The following is a 26,484-nucleotide window of genomic DNA, read 5'->3' on the forward strand; positions in this document are numbered from 1 at the left end:
AGGTTAAGAAGTCACATGTTGAAACCCATACATAAGAACAGATAGGGTGGTAAAAGAGAGAGAAAAGCTATATGCAGTATGGGATCACTGTACAAGCACGCTATGTAAATTTTTTGCTCATTCATTTTAAAAATCCCCACGTGCTCCAAGCTGGTTTTTACACACATCTTCCACAAGGCCTTGGGGCATCGCAGATCAAGGCTTCTAGGCCCAAGAAGACAAATTATTTTCCTTGACGTAATCTGTGAAATCAGAGTGATTGTTCTGGGGCTTTGAGATTTTGTGGCCTTGCCGCCCTTTTTTTGGCTCCTTACACCCGTTTTTGCTTATTTTTGCTGGTGATTTGATTGATGAAGATAAAAGAGTGCACTGAGGATTAATACAACCCACTGTGAACACAAGTCATTCATGTTTACAACACAAATGAGATCTTATAATTGTGCATTCCTACACAGGCCGGGGAGAGGGATCTGTCCTCGATTACAAAGTAGCTTTCCCAATGCGCAAATCTCCAGATTAGATATGTAATTCATTTACTGGCCTTCAAGTATCTGTAGACTATATGACACTTGGAGAAACACACAGTAGTTCTATACAGAGCAAGAGGACGGCTCCTATGATCATCATAGCAGCAATAATCATTTGTTGCCATAATTCATGTGCAATAGAAATGTTGACTCTGGCCTACATATAACAGGAGGTGGGGGCTGGTAAAGCCAACATTTATTTATCCTCTGCAGTGTTTCCTCCCTACTGGGGGCGTTAACTGTCACATGCTTAATAAACTCCATCCATCTGTCTCACTGAAAATGCTGCTGGGGCTCTCTCCTGCATTGTAGATGCACCTCTGAGTGCATGCATAACTCTCATCGACCCCTGGTACAAAACACAGAGGAGAAATGCGCATGAGACAGTGGAAGGCTCGCTCATACATGCTGCCAAAAAAGACCACACCATTCAAAAGTCTTATTTCATGCAACAGATGATCACAGGAGTTCCTTTCTTATTTCTTTTACCTTTAATGGATTATTAGACTGGCTTTTCATTTGGCCCTTGTTAAACACACTAACTACAATGCCTATAGGAGGGCATTTATGGGCCAGCTGATGGCCACCGAGGTACCGCTCCAGCTGAGGCTGTTTTACTGTGTAGTTACATTAGACAACTGTGCAAGCTCCTCGTAAAAGTGCTTTGTTAGCTAGTGAGAGACTTTATTTCCATTTGAGGTCAGTGTTACAGCATTGCACGGTTGGATTTAAGCAGTAACTCCACTAGTTTTTTGGAAGTTAATTTTAAATTTTTATGCTTTCATTCATGCCGGCTCATGGTTGGCCATGATAAATGCTAATTCATAATTGTTTAGAAAATCCATCTTCTTCGATCACATTTGTATACTAGACACGCTCTGACTGCCCTAAACCCACCAGTGTGTTTGCATCATTTTCTCTGCCTCATCATACCCTTCATCTTTATACATTTATTCATCGTGGACAGTGAGACAGATTATTGTTAATGATACTGTTTATTGCCAAAGAGCTGTGACCCAGTATCCCCTCACGCTGTGAACAAATCCTCTGCTCTGCTCGGTGTCAAACTGAGCAGCAGTGGCAGTTGTCAGCGTGTGTTCTGCTTTTACCTGTTTTCATCATAGATAGGGCTCTAATCAATCTAATCTGAGGCGGGCAGGGGGAGATCAAACGATCAATGGCTAGACACCTTAAGGCTTGTTTTAATTGTCACCTCAGCTAGAATTTATACACAGTGGAAGCTGATTCACTGAAATGGCATGTTGAGGTCAGGAACAACATACTGTATGGTCAAAATCTTGAGCGTACTGACCAAATGTTTATTCTAGCAACACGATGCTCAAGAGTGTTTTTTTGAATGTGAAATGGGCGAGGTCCTTCCACCATCTACACAGAACTCAGCAGGTCAAGCTGCATGTATTAAACCACAGGGGGTGTATTCACACGTCTCGTTTGCAGCAGTCGTTTCAAAACCGCGAGCGTCTCTCCCCAAAGATCGGTTCGTTTGGGTATATGTGAACACAGCAATCACACTTGGATGCTAGACAAAACAAGCGGGCCCAGATAGGGTGGTCTTGCAAACCCTGGTCTGTCTGAGGCGTGAAAGAAAATGGACCAACCACCTGAACTAAAACGTATCATTTTATCCTCTGAATCAGCAAAATGCAAAATGAGACACATGTGTGCACACAATACCAAACGAACTAAAAACTATTTCAGTGCTTCTGTTCTCATCGACCGAGGCCGGTGCCGCCTCCTCTCGCAAACTCCTTCCATCAAAGCAGCTGCTCCTCAGAAGATTGTGGAAAGAGCAAGATAATAAACAGGTGTTTCTACAGGTGTTTGTCTCACAGAGTGGCTGACTGGGGTGTCCCTCACAACCAACGCCTGCTCCATCAAACATCGTGCAGGCAGATGGTGCTCCGTGGACCTGTGAGTTTATTAAACCCATGCACACAGTCACACACGAATACACACACATGCTGACTCTAAAACACACACACACACACACACACACACCTGCACGCAGACACACACTTTGCCCTCCAGCTGGAGAAGAGAAGGGCCCTGGGATGCCTGCAGTCTCAGTGGTGTCTAAATACATTCAGTGTGGCCTCCTCTGGCGACTGACAACATCTTAATGAGTATTTCCCGAGTCTCAACTCAATTATAAACTCCCCGGCAGTACCTGGCCGAGGAAAGATGTTTAAATTCACTCTGGGCGAGAGTTACAGTAATCAGGAATTATTCCCTGCAGTTGTCTGAAAACTTCTACTAGCACAGTGTGAGTCAGTCAGCCCCTTCATTTTTCAGATCCTTGTTAATTTGTCTGGAAACACTTGATTAAACTTTTGTAAGCAGCAATATTGTTACAGTCAGTGGGAAAAGTAACTTTTGGGCCATTTCTCCTAGGGACTTAAGTAGACTAAATCAAATGAACGGTGCCATGTTTCTAAGTATTTAAAGCATCGGTTGTCCACCTATGGTAGCACTCTCTCTTTATGTATCTCTTCTATGCCTTTCCATACTGACTCCAGTAATTCCACTTAATACCAGAAGAGTAGTCCAGCAAGGATCAGCATTATCACTTCCTGATTATGATGTCTGTAAATGCATGGTTTAAAGAAAGTTGTAATCTCTTAAACAGAGCGAAATGCATTAAACATCAGTGTGGTCACTTTGTTTAGTTGTGTTGTTTGGCATGTTCGCACTGTGGTGGCCTGTGGCGTGAGGAGTGTTCTGCCTGAGTCTCACTGCAGGCCTCATTGAAGCTTAGTTGACTGGCTGCTCAGCACACCTGGCCAGTGTGCTGAGGTGACTTAAGGCCCCCTGCAGCAGGCCAGCTCTCTGTCTTCTCCTCGCTGCTAGCCTCCATGGGCAGGCCACTGTTTGGTTCCGATGGTAATGTTGTTTAAACAGTGCACAATGGTCTTGTCTCCCTTCTTGAGCCAGGTCATTACAGCACAATGATATGCTTCAAAATCAACGTGGAAACAAGGCACAGTAGTACTTTGAACTAAATGCTAATGTGAGCAAGCCAACGTGCTAACTATGCTAACATGTAAATGGTTTGCATTAATTAATGTTTATCAATAAACTGCTGCTGCTTTAGATGAACTTGAGATCTCACTGAAACATCAGTGATTTCCATACAGTACATACCTACCCTGCTACAGTTTCACACCTGCATTCCCACAATATAACCCAACGTCTGCGACTCCAACTGACACACGTGCGCACAAATACACACACTCACTCCAGCTTGTACCCAACTACCTACACACGCCCCCTGTGAGCTTTTCCAAAACCTAATCAAATAGTTTTGGTTCCTAAACTAGTTACGCTATAGAAAAACAAGATTAACCATTTGAAGCTGTGCCAGTGATATGAAATAGCATACACTTCCTGTCTCCACCATCCAATCCCATTTTAACACTACAGTAACACCTTACTGATGGACTGTTGTTTCTTTATATGAAACCAATACAACACCAGATACAATACAATTTTCATATTTGCACCTCATCTTGTGAATGGCTTTTATCTGTTAGCTTAATCTGCTCTCTCCAGATCTCTCAGTGAGAGAGAGTGTGTTGCTGAGTCAGAGGCAGGTCTTGAACAAAGGTAATTTTTCATCGTCAGAACGTTCAGAAGGTATGTAGCTTGTGAGTGTGGGCCCAATATTTACTTTGGTGACTACATGGCGAAAGAATCAGTCATAATCTGCGCTAAAGTTCACCCCTCTCCTTCCAGTCAGGAGACTCAGGACCTGACAGAAGTCTGAAGGGGAGAGTTACACTGATGTGACACAGGTACAGGACATGACTCTTCAGTGGGGTGTTTCGGTTCCTCAACTGTCTAAAGCTTATTGTTTCCTGGGTGTAACATGTAGCTACTGCGTGTTTGCAGATAAATCTACTTGCGCATCAAATGAAACGTAACCACAACATTTAAAATTTTACTCTAATTGCATGTTGATAGTGACTTCCGATCTGATGAAGACCCTGGAGAGGATTATATTCAACCACCTCCATCACCTGGTGAGCAGTGAGCTGGACCCCCTACAGTTCGCATACCGACCAGGCATTGGTGCGACACAGTTACCTACCTGCTGCACAGATCTCTGTCCCACCTGGTGAGCACTGGGAGCATAGTCAGAGTCATGTTTTTTGACTTCTCCAGTGCATTACTGAGGACTTTCTATGTCTCTGTGATTGCGTCTGCAGTCTTTTACACAGTGGTCTGCTCCCCTGAGAAGCTCTGAGAGGGACAGAAAGAGACTGAACAAACTGGTCAGAAGAGCTGGCTCTGTCCTGGACTGCCCTCTGGACACCACTGAGGATGTAGGTGAGAGGAGGATGTTAACCAAGCCGACATCGATCATGGACAACCCCTCCCACCCCCTGCATGACACAGTGGGGACCCTCAGCAGCTCCTTCAGCAACAGACTGCAGCATTGACTCTGCAAGAAGGAACGCTACTGCAGGTTCTTCATACCAACAGCCATCAGGTTATTCAACTCAGGCACTGTATAATGTTGCACTGTGTTCACTTACATACTGTTTTTGATACATCCTTCTACCTCAAACATTCTATAACCTATATTACATTCTTTTTAGCTTAATACTACTCTATGCATATATTTTTCTTATTTCCACTGTGACACATATGTATATATTTTTCTACTTTACAATAGAACAAATACTGTACTTAATTTATCCATAGCCATGTGCAATTTTTGTTTCAGTCCCTGGGAATTTTGTCAATATTCCTCAAGTACTTTCCATTGGCAATATATAGGCCCAAAACCTTCCTATTTACTCTTACTTATCTTCCATTCAATACGAGTTTGCTTCATTGGGGACTTGGAAATGTGACCTTGGCGAGCTCTTGGACAATCAATCAGATGAACTCAGATGAAAGAAATCACTGCATCCACTTGAAGAACAGCACTGCTTTCTTTCTAAAGTGCGGCATAATTTCTATGTAAAACATAAGCTGGAGAAAAACTAGGAAGCCACAAGCTGATGTGATACTGAACAAAGAGCTAATGAAGTTGAGTGTGCCTGATATGACAGGTCTTGTTTCAGACACATCTGATTGGAGAATGACATTTCAGACAGTCACATTCTGCCTTGAAAGGATTTCATCAAAGCCCCTTGAGTAAGGGCTGATCCCAGGCACAAAGCAAGGAGAAAGGAGAGGACAGGAGTGAGAGAGAGGAATGGAGAGGGATAAGTGAGAAAAGGAAGGGAACAGAATGTGAGAGAAAGAGAGCAGCCTGACATCTGAGACACCACATTAACTATCTGAATAGGTGTGATATTATAATCAAATTGGCAGTGGGTTCTTTGTTCTCCTCTGGCCCCTCACCAGTGCTCACTCTCACCACCAAACCACTGGCCATTCTTCGGGCTACTTTTCAAATGCTTAGAGAAATGATGAGAGACATAAAAAGGTTTAGCAGAAGAATTCAACTCATAGAAAACCCACCACTGACAGTATTTCTAAAACAGCAACATTGTTCCTCTCATCTCCATCCCTCTCTTCTTTTCTTTCTCCCAATGGAGAGCTTTTTGCTAGAAATTCACAAACTGGCTTCTGTCCTTGACATTGGAATGTGTCATTATATCACTACTAAATTATGTGTTTAGGCCTTCAAAATGTTCCTTCTTAATCACATTATATTTTCATTCTTAATAGACTTTAGCTTAAGGATAATATAACTCATACACATAAAAGTATGGTTTTCTGGATGCAAGGTTCGCGTTGCCTTTATGAGCCTCTTGGGATTGTTCCTTCTGGTGTTTCCATCCGTCATTGTCAAAGCTCATTCATAGTCATTCACTCTATATCCCTGTGAGGACTGGGAACTGCTAAACTAATATTTATGAAGCTGTGGCACTGAACACTTTAGGCCTGTTTTCTCACAGCATTACTTACAGGACAGGTTCACAGTTTGTCGAGCTCCACAGTCCATTCATAAATGTATATCTGAAGTCAGTGTAAGGCTTAAGCAGTCTGAGTTAATCAATTTGACATTCACACAGCATGCTAACATGCTCACAATGTTAATTTGTTGATGCTTAGCATGTAAAATGTTCAGCTGTTTCTTTGTCTTATTTCAGTGAGGGAGGATGCTTACTAATTAGCACTAAACAAAAAGTACAGCTGAGGCTCATGGGAATGTAATTAGTTTTGCAGGTATAGCACAAAGTACTGGACAAATACAAATTTTGACCTGATGATGCCAATCGATGAAAGGTCATGCTGATCAGCAAACTATCTTCAATGGGAGATGAGTTCCTGTGACAAATTTCAACCCATCCAATGCGTAACACTCAAAACCACAAATGTCAATCTCATGGTGGTCAGTAGGATACACATTATATTTGTACCTAATTTTGTGACAGCACAATACATGTTGAGATTCAAGGGGAAAGTGAAATCTTTGGCCTGCTGGTGGCACAATAGAAAGGCATCGTGAATGTCTGCACAAAATGTCCATGCATCCAATACTTGTTGAGTCATAGTGGTGGAGCGACCGATCAACAGGGTGTCCAACAAACAGACCATCCAAAGAGCCATTATTAGGGCCATGACCCACGTAATATTACATCAGACAGCAATACTCTACTACTTTAATGACACCCTCCTCTTTCCAAGTACTCAGAACTTTTCGTGGGGGCACTGCTGGACGGTAAAGCAGGCAGCTCATCAGGTAGGTCAGTGTATGCTGCCTGTAGCTGGCTACCTGCTCAGTGGGCTGCCGGCCAGACTGTAAGAGAAAGACAGCAAGATGCAGATCACACGTCATCTGGAGTAAAACCAGTCCACAGTCACAAACTTTACTTCAAGCCTTTACAGGGTTCAAGTCTGGTGCACAGCAGATGTGTGTGAATGTGTGTGCTGGTGGCTGATAGCTTTAGTAACTGGAGCCAAAGTGTGTATGTTTTACAGACACTTTTCAAATGCTGGTGATGCTGTCATGTCAGTGTAAAAATACATACAGATGTCTGTTTGTCTTCAGCATAGGTATTAATGGACTGATTTTTTAAAAATACTGTAATTAGATTCGAAACTCTCTCCCTCAAACATTTTAGCTGTACTTCACCTCACAGGTCACTGGCAGCCTCCTGCACTCCGCCTCTATAGACATATGATTCATCACTTTGACACAAGTTAATTACAGTAGGATGGCAGCCCCGTGAGGCCCTTATCTGGGCCACTGCAACCTACGCAAGTGATCTATTTCTTTCATCAGCTGCTTAAGCATGGTTAGCATTCACCCAGAGGAGAGCGTATGAGACATATGGGGGTGGTAGTGGGAGGGTGACACATTGATAACAGTGTTTAATTTTAAGTTGTTTTTTTTTTTTCTCCTGTACAATTCAAAACAGGGATATTGATAGCTCGATGGGCTGGTTCATCTAGAGGAGGACAAATAAACTTTGTAATGACTGTAATGAACTTTGACAGAATCCATATAGTTAGATGACATTAAAGAGGCCTAAACTTACTCTAACTGTCTACAAGTGCAAGTCTTCAAACTGAAGTCAAAGAAATAATACATGGAAAATGAATGACAGGACATGAACTATTCTTCAGCCTTATATAAACACATCAGGAGGAGTGTGATGTTAAAGGTCATCGACTGTGAAATGTCCAAAGTCTGTGGGTAATGACTAATATGGTTTTATACACATCTTTTTACAAATTTACATATATTTTCACTTTTAATAATATTTTTAATAATATCAATAAACTATCATGTTATATATGAAGATGTTTTGTAATTATACATTGGCGAGACTACAGCTGTGTATATCAGTTTAATAAAGACGTGGACTAACATGCTTAGCATACAGATTTTACCACTAGTCAAATTACTGCACAGGGTTTACTTGACATTCCATTGGTAGAATTCACAGGCCATTATCTTGACTTCAGCCTCCATCATTTACAACTAACCTCACAGAATACAAATGAGAGAACAGTTAATCGACCCTGAGAATGAGCGTGGCTGATCCAGCCTTGATGCTTAACACACTGATACTGCTTTGTATTGAAGGAGTGAATCCCTGCTGCTTGATTCTGTTTCCTTTGTTGGACAAAAAGCATTTTTCATACTTTATCTATCAGAACCAGGGATATTCCATCTTCCTCCTGGGGATCACTGTGCCACAAAACACTGATACTGTACAACACACACGGGAGGCATAGCAACAGAAGAACATTAGCAGAGCAGCAGTGGCTTCAGTCGTCCATCTGAGGATGCATTCATGCACAGCACTGACTGTCGGTCAGAGCCCAACACACAATCACTGAGGCTGGAACACCTCTGTTCTCAAGGCTCGTTTTGCCATCATTTAATATTTTTCTCATTTCTTTTATTTCTTTTAAATCACATTTCTTTTCCAGCAATAACGTAAAAAGTAAATCTTTGCATAAATGTGCAAACATAAAATCCATTTCAAAACGCATGCAGTGGCAATCAAATGAGGGCCAGTACCTCAGCTTGATTTCTATGGTTTTGCCTCTAACGCATGTACTGTAAAACAGTTAAAATGGCTCAACTTAGAAATGCTTGTCAGAGTTAGTACAAATACAACCTGTAAGGCTGCTCCCAGTGGCCTAGTTCAATCAGAAGTGTCCGGGGGTAGTCACAGAATTCATTACTGACCTTTGTCATGGTTAGCATATATGTTTTCTTTACGCTACATTGGTGTGTCTGGAGAGTTTTAACCCCCAAACAACACATGCTGGGAAGCCGGCCAATACACCAATTTTGTTTCTTGAGAAACTAATTCAGTAGCTCATAAATGCAGGTTAAGGTGGCTTCGGTGGACTTACAAGTTTTGAAGACTGATGGTCATGAAGAACAGTATGAGGATTACATTATACCTACATCTGTCCCTCTTTCACAACCAGCAACAAGCCGTTCAAATCAGTCATCAAAACCCTCTGCAAAAACGGGCAAGATGTGAGTGAGCACCACCCCCCATCGCAGCCTCAGATTCGCGGCTCATCAGGGCATCTGAAGTGCTGTCACTACACTCAACAAGCGGACTGGTGAAAAAGTCTGGTCTGTGGTTCAGCTGCATCTGGCCAGACGTGGCAGAGAGGGAAACCAGGAACTAGCAAGGAATGCCTTTGAATTGAAAAGGGATGAAAAAGAATCGAACATTTTACACTTTCCCACAACCCTGAGACAAAAAAACACAAAGGTTCCCGCAATCCCTGCAAACAAAATTACAGGGGATGCATATTCGCAAAGCCACAAAACCCCCCAAATTGTCCTGTGATATGCCTAAAAAATTATTTATCTCTTTGCGTGCCCAATGCGAAATCTTTCTACCTCTCTCTAAGCTGTCCTAAACAGACAGACTGTGTGGTATGGCAGGGACATCATGTCTGCCACTGAGGACTGCCTTCGCAGTCATTGGGCTCCCAGCATCTCAGACCAGGAGAAGCAGAGCCAGATACTCTCCTCAGCTGCAGAAAACAGCAGCAGTTCATCTGGTGAGCACCTCTCCTCCCACCACACTCCGCCAGCAATTAAATAGTAAAGTGACATTGTTGCCAGTCGCAGCATTTGTAGCAATTTTGTTTGCGGGTGCTGCAAAAGAGAGAAAAATGGCGCAGCCTGAAGCAGACACAGACAGCAGCATCGAGCTGCTTCTTAGAGCTTTTGTCACCACATAACGGTATAAGACTAGGCTAACGTAGCAATAATATTGTTGCTATTGTGTTTCCAGGTGGAGCTGAAGGCATGATGGAAGGAAAAGAAAACATCTAAAGACCTGTCATTTTCTCTGTCTCTTTTTTCTAATAATCAGAAATGTCCAAATCAAAATCAGTATCATTGGGGGGTGGGGAGGCTACTTCTGTCATGGATATGGACAATTTTTTGTACAGATTTTAAGCCAATTGGCTAAAGGCTTTTTTAGTACGTATAAATTTTAAATCAATAAAATAGGTTTTAATCATTATTTTGTGTCACATTATTGAATGCTTTTGTATTAAGCCGTGTTCTAAGCGGGATAATGTGTAGTGAGCAGGTTCCCATGGAGAAATAAACCCCGGCAGGATGACATAGAAGCCTGATGTGAAGTTTACTTGTAAAGGGCTCCATGGTCAGGTTAGCAATAATAATATGCAACATCCACTTAGTGATGTCTGGTTAGACTTTCAAAATAAAGCTTAATGAGGACAATAACAAACATGTGCTTGACATTGTGAGTTACAGTTTAGGCAACAGAACTACTTGGTTAAGTTTAGGAAAGGATCATGGTTTCCCTTAAAATAAGTATTAGCATACTTACAGATAAGTAAGAAAGTCCTGCGCTTGACCCAGCCAACCACCTCCACCCCCTCCACATGAACTTCTCTCACTTTATACTATGTCATTTGACGCGTTGGGAGTGAGAACGGGATACCTATAAAAGGCTATCCTACTACTCTACATGTTGAAAAATGATGATAAAGGTGTACTCAGTGCCTTAAGAAGTGACGCCAAGGTGTCCTGACCAAGTGTCCATATGTGATGAGCTGGGAGTGAAAACGGGTTGCCCAGTATCATCTCATTTGCCAAAAGTGACTAAAAAGTACTACCGTAATAGATTTTTGTGCATAAAAAGTTACTGCGTGGAAATATGTAAATGGGCCACGATCCAAAATGACTAAAACATATTTTAATGGTTTGACAGAAGTGCAATGTCTAATATTCATTCAGGAAGTGAGCCCAAGGCTTAAAAGACACAAGTTAATCATCTTAAATGCCTTTCAAATTTTGTTGAGCAGTGCTGTAAAGCTACCCAAAAGCTACAAATCCTCCTGCCGCTTATCTCCTGTAGCTCCTGATATTCAGTTAGATTTATCTGATCGAGCCACGTCCACAAATCAGTGCAGTGACACAAACGGGCAGGTTTGGAGACTGCTGCCAGTTACATCATGTTAATCACAAAGAAGACGACAGTATGGCTTTCAGGTGAGGCAGGAGAAGTCTTGCTAACGGCAGAGTAAATTACCATCGGGTTGTGATTTGAAAGCATATACCAGGCTGGCGTTTGTCCTCTTGCTCTAATAGAAAGACACTGTGATGCCGGGCTGACGTTATGCCTCCTGCAGTATGTATCCAGCACACCTGGACCTCAGAGGTTCTTTGCAACAAGCAGCCTTGCTCCTTCGGCCATCTCTTTTAATAAAAATCCAGCTCAGAAAAAATCATTGCAGCCAGGGGATTCTCTCCACAGACATACGAAACCTCCTGTATAGGGACCCTGACAGTCAGCTTCAGTCGTTAGTTCCCCCTCCTCCACAGACTGTACAGATGCCTGTCTCACTACTCTCTGGCTTGGCTCTTCAGCTACAGCTTGAAATTTAATATTAACTGTTGTCTGCTATATAATGTGGTTCTCAGTTTGTTCAATGGAGATGCCAGAGGAATAAAATAAAATCTTCCTCCACTTTTACTTTTCACTTGAAGCAGTGAAGCGCAATTTTCAAAATGACCTCCTTGAACACATGTGGGTGGGAGGCTTGAAAACACTAAAAAGTGCACCACTTTCTGCTTGCATGGTAGTTTGAAAATAACACCTTGGGTAATTTGGCTCAACAAATGGCTCAGACTCCTCACTCTGCAAACAGAAGATGTACTGCGATGGCATAAAAAATACAAATTGCCCTTTCAACTAGGGCCTTTGGTGTATAGGATGGTTTACATGTCTAATTATTCTTGATTGAATCCGTTTAGTTTGTTTAAATACAGATTAGTGCAGCTCTTGTAGACTTTGGAAGAATCACATTTTTCAGCAAATGTTTGCTAACAGGATTTAAATTAAATTGTATCAGTGTTTGATGAAATCAAAACCGAGTTCGCAGTATGTTCCTTAGAGTTATACTGGAGTTAATCTAGTTTGCATATGGCCACAACACACAGCATCACAAAACAATAAAAAAAGAAATTTAATGAGCTATTGTGACAGGATTACAGAGTGTATGCCTTACTTCCACAACAGATGATCTATGTGCACAGTAAATACTAGTTTTGAAGCACAGATTTGACAAGTACAAGTGTCAGGCTACCATGATTCCACCTCTTCTCTACAGAGAACAAAATGAATAGTTCAAATGATTCTGCTGGAGAGAAACCATACAAAACAGAGAGCAATTGAACATGCATTCAAGTGAAACAAGTCCCAATTTTCCCCCACGGCTGATGCTCAAAGGACTGTCAAGTGGGCTCTGTAGTTCTATATTTCTCTCTTTCTTTTCTCTTCCGACTATCCTCCGTATTGCACTCTTCTAACCTGAGCTTTTGTAACTACACCTGCAAGGATCAATTTTGTTTTATGAATTATTTTGTCCTTTTTTTTTCTTTCTTGTCCTTGTTTTTTTGTTGGTTTTTTTGTAGACATCTATGATTGAATTTCCTTTTGCCTTGAGGTCAGTATGAATTCTTAAGACTGCCAGAAATGCTTACAAGCCATGCTGATTCAGGTTTCCCATTAACACCAGTTTGTGTAGATTTTGTAGTGACATGTATGTGCATGTTGCAGACACCACAGGCCATCGTAAAGGCCTAGATGGCCTGTGTGCCTGCTGTGCTGATAGCACAGTCAAATGCCCATCTCCTCCCAACTGAATCCTCACAAATTGTCAACTCTGGAAATGCTGACATGTTAATCCCACATACAGGGCACATCTCTGGACAGGTTAAATTTGATCTCTTGATATCCTGCAACCAGTGCTGTTGAATAAGAGAGCTGCAGCACTCCCTTAGACTTCTGTTGGGATTGTGGAATGCGGAATCAACGAGTCTTGACTTACCTATCATGGATCTATTCAACGATGGTATTTTATGTAGCCATCTTCAGTTAATGCTTATTGTAAGATAATAACTAGCTACATTTAATTGCAATTAGCTAACATGAGCAACACTTTGTAGTTCGTCTTTGTACCTTCCAAAAAAAATCATTGACTTGAATCTATGCCTCTAAACAACAAAAACTGAACGCTGTAATCATCACAAAGGGAGTTTTTATGCATTTATTGCATTATTTTTAGCTCAGTTAAACTAATGAACTGTAGATATGTTTATGGGCACATTATTTTAGGAGTAGTGGAGTGCAAACACACCACCAACACAAACAATAACCCAACAAACTCTCTTCCACATTTTGGCTAATATGTTAATAGTGTGTACATTTGACATACAATTAATTTGAGTGTCAGGTGCATTTACATATCAGCTACTGATTGTCACTGTGTGTGTGTGTGTGTGTATGTGTGTGTGTCAAGGGATAGTCCTAGCTGCAGCTGAAGAGATAGAAAATGGCTCTCGAGAGTGCATGGCCTTGTGGTGGGACCAGCTCCAGGGTGAGAAGAACTGTTAAAATAAGGAAGGCACCAAGGCAGGTGGGATTGCATTCACTGTCCCACGCGTCTTAGACCAGCTGCTTGTGCATGACCACGAAACTGAAGTCATATTTTTAACAGCTGTTAGATAGAATACAATGGTGTATGTCTTCCTGTGACTGATAACAGTGAAACATTTCATTTTATTTTCCAGAAAAACATGGCGTAGAGACTCGTGAGAATGTCACAGAAATGAGATAAAGATCTCATACAGGCGATTCCAACTATCTCTGAAAAGAGCACAGACAGCACTTTGAACATTCAAAATGTCCCCGAAGCACCAGTGTACATGTGCTGCCTTCAGAGAAAGTTGGAATCACCAGTGTGAGATCTTCCTCTCATCCGTCAGTCCTTTGTGGGGACCAAAATGTATACACCTCAAACTAGAACATCTCTCAGTAACTGGGGCAGTTCTACTGTGGAGTTGGAATAGTGGCCCGGCCTTGATTAGACTGATGAAAACAATGATGAAGCAGTTATATGTGTACAGAGAGATTTTGTTGAGTGATTGTTGGACCAGCATCACTTAATTAATTTTGTATTTATTTTTTTTTTGACATTTAATTTGAACATTATGTTAAGGTACCACTTTTTTCTCTGTCTTTTTAAAGGTCATAGAAAAGTGTACAACAGCTCTGCCATGAATTCTGCTTCAATGAATTTCATCACGTTTGGTTTTTGTTGGCATTCAAATATATGTTTATTCCTGAGGTCATAGTTGAAGATGGTGTGACACTGAACTAGAGGCATTTTTTCATGAATTCTGTGGGTCACAGGATTCCTGTGGGATTGCCATTGGATAGAAGTCAGTTTCACTCTTCTGACTGTTCACATGACTGGGATGGGATGGGAAAAAAGTCAATGGGAGGCAGGAGATTCAATAACAATGACCTAGGTCAGGTTTTACATAAAGAATGCAGTTCTAAGATCAGTAAATGCTATTATTCAAAATGCTTCATTTTGAACATGATGCTAGTCATTCTGCCAATACCCTTTGTGCCTCAGCATAGTGAAACCTAAATGAATCATGCTAACTGACACAAATCAAACACACTCAGGATGTTGCATGACCAACAGGTGCATGCTGGGTTAGGCTAAATACTAAATGTTAAAATGCACAGAGTGGACTGCCGAGCAATGACTTCTACATTTGCTTCATTGGTGAGGAACTTCTTCCTCCAATGAGGTGTGTGAGGCCTTCCTGCTGTTTCTAACAATTTTTCTCACAATAATTGTGACTGGAGAGCTTCATTCAGCTCAAGATGACTGAAAACTCTGTGGAGTGCAGTGGGACAGACAGGCTGAGATGACTGGTTAGAGTGGGACAGAGAGGCTGAGAGGACTGGTTACAGTGGGACAGAGAGGCTGAGAGGACTGGTTACAGTGGGACAGAGAGGCTGAGAGGACTGGTTATATTATGCTGAGAATAGACAAGCAAAGAAGTTGAACCAAAAACAGATTATTAAGGACTTTGTGGTGCACAAAGCTCAGAGAATGACAATCAGACAGGTGAGTACAGCAACGACAGAGTCGCCAACACTGCGTTGCCTAGCAACATAACATTGTGTGAGTGCATGTTACGTGTGTGTGAAAACTATGCAGTTCACTTTGCTTGCTGTGTTTTTGTGGCTGCAGCTGCTGTGGAGTTTATATGGTTTATACATCTGTGTGTTGTCCACCTTAGTGATGTTTGCTGCTGTGGAAAAGTGGAAGTTATTTAATTTCTGTAGCCTAATACTGCTTTTTGCACCTGCTGCAGTGTCCACAGCTCTTTTTATTTACTGATCATTGTGCTCAATTATCTGAGTTTTGTCCTGTGTCCTTTCTGGTTAATTCTAGTGAGGCTATACAGAAGGTCATTGTACATTCATAATTGATAATCAGTGATATGTACTGGCTGCAAAATGTGTGTATACAAGTGGAATTTATTGTTTGTGGTGTGATGTGGTGTTGTTCCACTGGTGTTGGATTGACATTGAATCGTAGCTGAGGCAGCTTGTGAATTTCACCTTGGGGATCGCCGTACCTCATCCAAAATATTGTATTATAATTTATTTGTTGATTATATTTGGTATCATAAATCTGATCTGTCAAAAGTACAATATTTGCCTTTGAAATGTAGTGGAGCATAACTAGATAGCATAGCAGAAAGCAGAAATACGCAAGCAAAGTACAGGTTCCTCTACTTATACTTAAGTACAGCACTTGATTGGTCAATTTCCACCAGTGTTGTACATGTATTCTACGTTATGAGTGCAGTCCCACTTCACTCTAAAATTAAACACAGAAAAACTGACGAATGCTGGCTTTCTCCACTCCCCACAACAAATGCTCTATTGAATGTAGGTGTAGTCAAAGACACATAATGATTTGCAAATTACTCTTAATACTGAGCTATGATTGCAGCAACTATAGTTGCTGCTGCTGTCTGTCAAACTTGACCTCATTCAAATAGACAGTGTAGACAGTTGACAGTGTGCATTTGTTTGGAGCTATTGAGAGCTACATGAGCCATGTGACCATGTTGTCGGGACTGGCAGCATCCTCCTGCCTGTTTCCTTGGGTTTCTTGTGTGTTCTCTCTGTCCCTGTCAGTGTGTCTCTGTCTGTACCTGAGCTGAACTGGGCATGGTTCACCTGCTCCCCTCCTGCTGCTAGCCCACCTGCACACCTGAGGTTCATCGAGCAATCGATGCTCACAGAATAAAAACCCCCTTCCTCCTTCACTCCAGTCTTCACCAGATCGTCACTTATCCCATGTGATGCTTTGTCTCGGCTCTCGTTCTGCTCTTGTTAGTTTGCTCCATGCTCTGTGCTCCTGACCTCACATCTGTGTTTTGTCTCCTATCCCTAGAAACCTCAACGCCGTTCTACACCTGGATTCCCTGCCCTAAATCAGCCAAACGCTCCCTGCCTCGTCTCCCTGATTATCCTTCGCCTGCCATTCCTCGTCGCCTGCCTAGATCAAGCTCCAGCGAACTAAGCTTTCTGAAAATTGATATTGCACTAATAAACTGCTGCACTGATGTCCGTCTACCGTTCTGCTTTTGGCTCCTACAAGCTGAGATTAAGATAAAAGAGTGTTACAACTCTATTTTTCAGCTGTGCTGCCTGCAACATACAGTAAATGTCATGCAATAGATTGGCAACTTGTCTGAAGTATTTTCATGCCTGCAAAGTGCCAGGCTTCAATATGGATCATGAGGTAAAAAAAAATACACCTGTGCAACAACGGTCAAACTGCACTAATAAACTAAACTAAACACACAAACTTTCCAACACGTGGACACAACACACTGGACCAGGTTTACACCACCCAGAGAGGAGCTTACAAGGCCCTTCCCCTCCCACACCTCGGCGCCTCTGACCACATCACTGTTATGCTAATGCCAGCATACAGACCACTGGTTAAAGTCACCAAATCAGCTCTGAAAGAGGTGCGAGTGTGGCCTGAAGGGTCCTTGGAGGAACTTCAGGACTGTTTTTACACCACAAACTGAAACATGTTTAAACAGGGTGCCACCTACAACAACATCAACGACCTCCAGGAGTACACAGACGTCGTCACTGCTTACATCATGCATTACATGCATCGATGATGTAACAGGAACAAAGACCATTACTGTTCGGGCTAATCAAAAGCCATGGCTGACAGGTGAGGTCCACAGGCTGCTGAAGGCCCATAACACTGCTTTTAGAGAAGGAGACGAGGAGGGCCTGAGGACAGCCAGAGCCAACCTGTCACGCGGCATCAGAGAGGCCAAGAAGCTGTACTCCAGGAGGATAGCTCATCGCTTCAGTGACAGCAGGGATACGCAGAGCCTATGGCGAGGGATACAGACCATCACGGACTACAAACCCCCAACACAGACCTGTGACAGCTCCACCCCCCTGCTAAATGAGCTAAATGACTTCTTTGCTCGCTTTGAAGCACACAACAGCACACCTGCACAGAAATCCCCATCCCCTCCCGGTGAACAGATGCTGACGCTGTCCCCGGACAGTGTGAGGAGGACACTCAGCATGATCAACGCTAGCAAAGCTTCTGGTACTGACAACATTCCTGGTCGTGTGCTGAGGGACTGTGCCGGAGAGCTCACGGATGTATTCACAGACATCTTCAACATCTAGCTGAGCCAAGCTGTTGTCCCCACATGCTTCAAAACCACCACCATCATCCCTGTCCCGAAGAAGTCGTCGCCCTCCTGTTTCAACGACTAACGTCCGGTAGCACTCACTCCCATCCTCATGAAGTGCTTCGAATGGCTAGTGTTGAAACACATCAAGACTGTCCTCCCACCCTCCCTGGACCCCTTACGTCAGAATGCTGCTCATAGACTTTAGCTCAGCATTCAACACAATCATCCCACAACAGCTCATCACAAAACTGGACCACATTTACTGTTGACAACAGGGAAGATTTTTTTTTTTTACTTTTTCTTCATTAAATTTGGTAATACAATCACTTCTGTTTTATTATTTTGCTCTTCGTTGATGATTTGCAGAATGATGTCAAACAGGCTAAATCTGGTGCTACACGTTTAATAAAAAAATTGTTGCAAAATGCAAAAATGTCTGTTTAGGCTGACAATCGCTACACAGCCTTTGGCACGTGGTGTTCAGAAAACGTTCATTATTCTAGTAATTCACTATGTAATGTCCTAATAGTGTTCATTTGTAGAAGTGTACAGTAATTCCACTCCACAGTATCTACCATAGATTTTCAGTTACAGTAAACTCCTAATCTCACACAACACTCAAGTGTAACAGAACCAAATTTTTGCCTAAATTCTTTTAGTTTGGTACCAGTCCCTTTGGTGTACAGTACAAGTCCAATATGGTCTGACAGAATTGTCTCTCCCCTACATTTCATCCAATTCCAGCTAATTTGTCCATTTATTCATGTCTTTATGCAGTGACTCTAACTTGTTACCTCAATGTCTTGCGCTATCCAAGGTTACCAAGTCTTTTACAGAGTGGAGACCCTAACCCTAACCCGGGACTTTCTCTGTAATGAAAAAGAACTCATCCACCAGGTTCAAGGTCAGCACTGTGACCTCTTCATACCTTCTTTTCCAAGTCGCTTTGTGCAGTCCCTTTGTCTTCAGACAGTCGCACATAAAATGCTCAGTGTCTCTGTGCATAGAGGCCCAATAAAATCGGTCCTGAATCAAGTTTAGGGTCCTCTCAACCCCCAGATGTCCAGATTCTTTGCACAGCTTTTGAAACACCCTCTGCTTCTTTTTCTTTTTTTCTTCTTTTTGGTAAAACAAAACAACCAATGAATCTCGCATTCTCTAATCTGCTCTGGTGTTAATGGTTCAGATAAGGCAGGCGGGCCTGCATTGCTCACTAAGTCCAGTGTGTCAAAGTCTGACAGTGGAGCAACCCATTGGTGACCTATGGCAGTGTACTTAATCATCAAAAGGATGTAAGTTCAGGAAAATATTGTCTGTGTAGGTCATGAAGAATGGGGAAGGTAATCCCAAAAATACTCCCATATAGCCAATCTAACTTCCCTGAGTGCATGTGACAGTTTGGGAACCAAAATGTATATTTTCTTTACTCGGGTGGTGTCATACAGAGTGATCTGGAGCTTCAAGGAAGGAACTGAACCTATGTCATCGTCATTGTAGGCAAATGCATGACACCACTCTATCAGTAACTGTCTCACAATTTTGCTTTGGACATCTTGTAAGTGACTTAGGTCGACCTGGGGATCCAACTAATTCAGCTTCTCTATTTTTTACTTGACTTTCCACTTCACTTGGTACCATGTTACTTTGTTTACTGTTGAATGGCACTGAAAAGGCTTTACACACTTTTTGGATGGTCTCTGACTTCGAGTGCTCCAGCTCCACCCAACCTAGGAAAGGGATTTATGTGTGGTTTACAGTTAACAGTTCATCAAGAGGTCTCACTGTTTAATGTGGTAAATTCAACTTTCTCCATTCCTTATTTAATGAGACACACCTGTGCGACTATGTCCCATAATGCTCCTACTGGAACTACATCCACCTGACAATGGACAATGCATCACCAATAAGGCCTTGATTGTTTTTAGTACTATTCGTTTAGCCCTTCTATGAGTTGACTCGTGCCCGTCTCATGCTCTGTGTTTTGCCCCTGATTTTTCTTACCCCTTTTCTCTATCTCCCTTTTGCTTACAGTGTCAATTCTGTCATGTTCATCTCAATCTCTCCTCTGAGAGATGTGTCAAAGTCCCTCATTTACACGTTACTGAGTCTTGGAGACATACTCATGACTGCTTTTCTCAGTCTTTTCTGCTTCAGCAGCTTTGTGTAAGCAGCCTCACCTACTTATTAAATTAGCATCTCATCTGTTATAAGACCACTATGGTAACACTTAGGTTGGAACTACATCTACATCTAACTACATCACTCAACAATACCTTGTCTACACAGTGAAGGAACTTTCTCCAAATCAGCTCTGCACTAAACACCTTCATCCTCATTACTAGCTTTCCACAACATTTTTTCTTTCAGTTCGATTGCTCTAAACAGGAAATTCTGGGCAGGTTCTTTTGGGTCTTTTGAAATATCCATCCCCCAGTGCAGCAGATCTGAGGAAGATTCCACTTTAAAGTGATCTCTGAGGATGTTCTCAAGTGTAAGGAGCATCAGTCCTGTCTTTATTTCGAGCGTCTTCCTCAGAAAAAGGCCTGGATATACTCCACGGATGACTGCTTCAATAATTTCATGTTCTCGATGTCCTTTATGCTGCCCAGACTCCAACTGGTTATGAGGCTTGTGTGGGAAAGTTTCCTACAAAAGTATTTATCTGACCTGTCTTTCTAATCTGCCTCACAGACACTTCTGCCGTTGGGTTGGAGGTGTGGTGGCAGTCCCGTGTTTTTATCTGTAGTCTCTCTTCTAATGCCCCAGCTTCCTCCTCCAAGTGCTATTAGGCTTCATTCTGTTCCTGCTGCAATCTCTTCCACTTAGCTTTCAGGGTGTTGAACTCACTTGCCTCATTTTGCACAGCTTCTGATGCAGTTGGATTTGACTGTTTTATGGAACCCACAACGGACAGCAGTTGGTGTTGAGGTTTCAACTGCTGTAGGTCATCTCCTTCATCTTTGTGTTGTCTAAGACACAGTGGAGAATTACTGAGCTGTTGTTTGTTGTCCAGCTGTTTTGAGCGAGTCCTGTCTTTTTCCTTCTCCCATCAATTTCATTGTGGGGACTGGAGTGGACTAGATGTGCTTTTTTTCTTCCATAAAATTTGGTTAAGCAATAGAGGCTGTTGGTGAGATGCAGCACACACCTTTTGCTAACGATCAAGTAACTTCAACGGCACTTAAGTCACAAATTTTAAATTAAGTGACTAGTAACACATGAATCTGAGCTTCTGAAGCCAGTTTGAATGCTCTATATAAATCCTTTATTACGATCTCACTCACTGTGTCTGTTGCAGTCAATTGCATGTATAAATCGAGGTCTAGAGCCCCTGCTTCTTCTAACCTCTGCATATTTGCATAGTGGAGACACATTTACTCCGCACTGGACCCATATTAAACTGCTTCAAGTTAATCTCTGGTGATCCACCTACAAGCAGGTCTAGCTCACTAAATAACACTTTATGTCTGTTAAATCTATGCAACACTCTGTTTTTTATATGTGTAGAGGTGCTGGAGCTTTACTATCTTTGCTTGGATAAACTATTTTCAAAATGTTGAACTATTACATTAATATAACTGTTCCCTGGACAGGCTAGACATGAACCCATGTGGCTGAGAAGTCTTTGCTTGACCACCATCCCAAACTGTACCCACACCTCTGTGTCAGTCTGACAGGGGGGACTATTTAGTACACTTTTATCTACTAAAACAAACCATATAATGCTGATTAAACAGGACTGATTATTGTTTCCTGTGACTGAACAAAACAGTAAAAATACATTCCTGTTCTCTCTCTCTCTCCCTCTCTCTGCTCCTTTGCTTTTTTTCTTTAATTTTATGCCGTGCATATTGATTGGAGGGGCTTGCATTGCAATGTTGACCATATTTATCCCACCTCATCAGGCCAATTAGTAGCAGGATGATAAGCTGCTGCAGCCCCGGCGTCCCTAAGCTCTCTCTGATGAATGTGGGGCTAATTGGGGTCAAGGTTGGGTTTAAGGCTGCGGTGAGTTGGAGCAGAAAGCGCAAGCCGGGGCTAATCTAATCAGGTGTATCGTCAGGCCACAGTCTAATCATGTCATTTAGTGAGCAGTTAGATGTATATTGGAGACTGAAATAGTCCCCTATTACCACACACCCCCACACTAAAAGTGGAACATACATTTTGTGCATGTGTGTGCGCAGCGATGTATGAGTGTTGTTATGCGTGTCTGTGAGTGTGAGTTAAGTGCAATCATCATCCCATGCCTGCCACCATCAGAGCTATCAGCCATCAAAGGCCCATCTGGGAAGCATGCATGCATGTGTGTGCGTGTGCGTGCACATGACTGCAGCCACAGATCCTTCAGTGAAGAGCCCAGGTGTTCCTGTTTAAGCGTTAATTAGATTAGTGCAGATCAAACAGGGGTGGCATTCGCTGGGGAGTAGAGGTGGTTAGGCCATCCCGCTGGGGTGCCAGTTCCAAATACTGCTCCTAATCCACCAATTAGGATGAATTAATCATTCGCTGGACTCATTTGATTGGTTCTGAACTGCATGGCGACCCATTAAAGGAGTCCATGTAGATTTCTGTTAAGGAGTGAAGTGGGTGTGATCCAGTAAGAGGACAACAGTCTACAGACTTGTTGGAGGTTTGAACTTACAAAAATTGAGGAGGTTTCTATTGTTAGATTAATGCACATCCATCCAGTGTCCTGTGCTTCTCATTATATTATGTAGTGTCAGATCTGAGGGTTACATGACAAGATTGTGCCACTCCACTCTGTCCTCACTCTGTGCTCACTCTGTGCTCAGGGGCATGAGGGAGACAGACACATGAAGAGGATTTCTGAACATGTTTCTTTACTCTTAACTCTGTATACTTAAGAAATGACATCTATGTTTATTTAGTGAAATCTCTGTTTACTTAGTGAGTCGTATGTCTGTTTAGTTAGTACTATCTCTGTTTTGCTTGGCCTATGTTCTGTTATATAAATCTTTTTAAAAAATGTCCTAAGAGTTGGCTAGACACCAATAAAAACACTAGAATAGAGATAACTTGCTAAACTTAGAACAAAGCAGTAATCTGGAAAGTTCCTAAGATCCCAATAGATACTGAGGCCAGAGGGATCTCAGTGGAAAATCCCTAAAGGCTACAGTGGAAAATTACCAGTAGAAATTAGGTAAGAGATTATTAATTATGCATTAAAGGGGAAGACCCCCCTCTATGTAAACACCAATAAAATCAGTGTAAAGATGTAACTTGATAAAAAGGATGTGGCCAAACTGTGTGGCCAAGCCCTCTGACAAGTGTATAAAAGGTGATGTGCAGAACAGAATTTGCGCATTTTGGGCAGGACTTGCCTGGGCTTTTTGATCTGTGAAGAGAATAAAGCTCCCTGGACTCAACTCTTCTGGACTCTGACTCTTTTTCCAGATTCTGTGCATTTTTTGAAGAAAAGCTGATCTCTCCTAAGACTGAATTAGGCAAAGAATTATAATTTGACCCTGATCCAGTCAGTATCTGGTCCTTGGCGAGGCAGTAGGAGATCCCCGTCAATTACAGCGCTACATTATTACAGTAATTCTATTTCACACGATTTACTCTTTCTCTGGCAGTCAAACATTACCCCTTTTGAACATTTTAAAAATTAAAAGACAAAAGTGGGATTCAAAGATTGGACAATGAACTAAATTTGATTAAATCTGACAAAGCCTATGATAGGTAAGAGTTTAATGAGGAGGATATTAAATATATGCAACATGTATTTACAGCCTAACAAAGCTTTGTACCACAGAGACATTTAAAAGGTCCACAGTTTAACAATATTTTCTATGTGGAACTAAAAAGGAATGTATCTGAAATGTCATTTCTAATCATTATATTTTCTATTCTTTTATTGTGTACATTTATCTTTTATCTTTATCTGTGGAGCACATGAAATAAAATAAATTGACTTTGACATTGGAACTCAACCAGTGTGCACAGCTACCTTGTCAAGAGCAAATGGCTGTAAACAATTTTGCAAATAATCTTTTTAATGCCAAATATGTGGTTAAAGTGGATTTTTGTTTAAAACCCATCTACCCACTCATGCAGTTGCCCTGTGCACACTTTTGAACCGCACTCAGCAGAGACCCTACAACCTTATCAACGATGGAGCTGGTGAGTAAAAAGTTTATTCCAAATTTCAACAGTGATTAGCAAACTCTAAAAATATGGTCGTGGTATTGCCCCTGGCTCTGGTTGCAAACAAAAACTCACAAACCAAAAAATACAGACAACACGCAATTCAGTTTGCCTAGCAACCAAGAAATACTGATTAATGGAGCACACAGAAAGCCTAAGAGTTGAGAAGAAAACTAACAAAGTCATTAATCTCAGCTTCTCTTGTGCCTTAACGATAAAAAAAAAGTCATACCTTATTGCTCTCCTTGTCAACATCCACATTTTTATTTTGAAACATTACATTTCCGTCGGTCTAATATTCTAATAAGTCTAGCTGACTTCGTTATTATCTGCATGCAGAGAATGGCATGCAGAATACACATCATTTAACTGAGCCCATTTTAAGTGCTTTAGGCAAAGTCTGTCTCATCTAGACAAATACACACACAGAAAGAAACCCTCTCTCACACACACACACAGCCTAGCACCTTATCCTGACCTTAACCATCACAACTAAATGTTTTACCCCAACCCTTACCCCTAACCCTAACCTAAACCTAATTCTAACCTAACCCTTAAAACCAAGGCTTAACCCTAAAACTCAAATTGGGTCTCACAAAGATAGCTGCACTAGTACACACACACACACACACACACACACACAGCTAATCTCGGTGGGTTGCCTTTTCCTCTATCCAAGTCCAGAAACATTTCACAAACAAACCTATCTAAGTGTGGCTGTATTCCCACAGAGCCATAGGGACTGAGAACTAGGAACAGGAAGACACATCAGTGGTACCACACATCAATTCCACACCAAGTAGCAGCTACTGATGTGGGTTTGTCTGTAGTGCACAACAGGGAATGACAACAGATGTTTGCTCAGACTCTTGAAATGTTTGTATGTTCTTGCTTCTTCACCGAAAACTAACAAGGTGACATAACACTGTGTAGAGACACTCATTAGCAGTTGTGTGCAGGCTTTGCCGCTAGAACGCTGTGGGTATGTGACTACCAGTGAGGAACCTTTGCCCCAGCACAGCGATGAACATAGTCCTGAAAAAACAGAAATACCATATGGCTACTTTGGAAAATATTGACTCCAATTGGCAAAGGGACAACAATGTATTCACTACATATTTAATGATCAATTAAAGATCGTAGTTTCACTTTGAGCTTTCTGGTTTCACTAGGGTTATTTAGTGCTGTGTTGGAGGATGGATATAAAATATATGACTCAATAATAATGACTCAACCAGACAATTAGAATTAATTTCAAGGATTTAGACTATGTGTTTGTGCCATTCTGTTCTAAAAGAGTGCATGAATCTAAGTACAGTATATAGAAATAGCAGAGCTAGCTTCTCTCTCACGCCCTCAGCAGACCAGGTCTGGCTGTTTTGGAACATCATTGTCAACTCACTATGGCTTTTTGATGTTTGCCAGAGCTGTGAAATAGGCTTAAGCAAAGACTCCCCAAAACATACAGTATATCGGCTGAAATGTACACCCGATTCAACAATGATTATCAAAATGAACACCAAGACACACATTAAGATTCTAATTCAAACACTGTGAGTGGACCAAAGGATTTCAGTTAGAGTTGACTGATGAGACTGATGCTATGCTAACACTACAAGCTTACTGACAATTTGCACCAAAACAAAATATTCCTGTCACAATTGTCAGCACCTCACATTTTGATCGAGCCTCTGAGCTAATTCACTTCCACAGGCTCTGTTTGGGCTCTGTTTGATAGGTTCATATTGACAGACTGACACCCAATCAGAGAGATATTTATGTAACTGCACTTCAAGCTGCACTTGAATCACACACACTTGGCCAAAAGTGAATCGAGAATTGACTAAATCTCTTTCAGCTTCCACTGAAAAATGCAGCAAGTTTCAGTTAAAGTGAAAGTGGTAAAAGGAATTGAGGCGTCAGTCGAGGTTTAATCACTGTCAGTGTACGCACTGAAAGGATGTCGATGTGGAGGCAGCGCTGAACATTCTGATACACAATATTTTTGTGATGACTGAAAATGTATTTAAGATTAATCAAAGCTCCATGATGTGATCATTCTTCTTTCCATGGCACTTTAATTGTTTAGTAGCAGAAGTGTAAGGCCTCATTCACAGTTGTCATTTCAAGTGTCTCATATTCGGATAAAAACCAGACGAGATTTAAGACATTTTTATTCACGCTAAACCACATATGTGCATCTCTGTTGGCCAGATTGTGCATCTTGCA

The 26,484-nt window shown here is 41.8% G+C and overlaps 1 protein-coding gene across 1 annotated transcript in view; it reads right to left on the reverse strand.

The window, feature by feature from the left end:
* The window catches only part of cdh13 (cadherin 13, H-cadherin (heart)), a 330,027-nt gene that overhangs the window by 81,931 nt on the left and 221,612 nt on the right, over positions 1–26,484 (reverse strand). The gene's annotated exons all lie outside the window — the stretch shown is intronic.

The sequence above is a fragment of the Chelmon rostratus genome, chromosome 6 (assembly GCF_017976325.1).
Source record: "Chelmon rostratus isolate fCheRos1 chromosome 6, fCheRos1.pri, whole genome shotgun sequence".
In the NCBI taxonomy this organism is placed as follows: domain Eukaryota; kingdom Metazoa; phylum Chordata; class Actinopteri; order Chaetodontiformes; family Chaetodontidae; genus Chelmon; species Chelmon rostratus.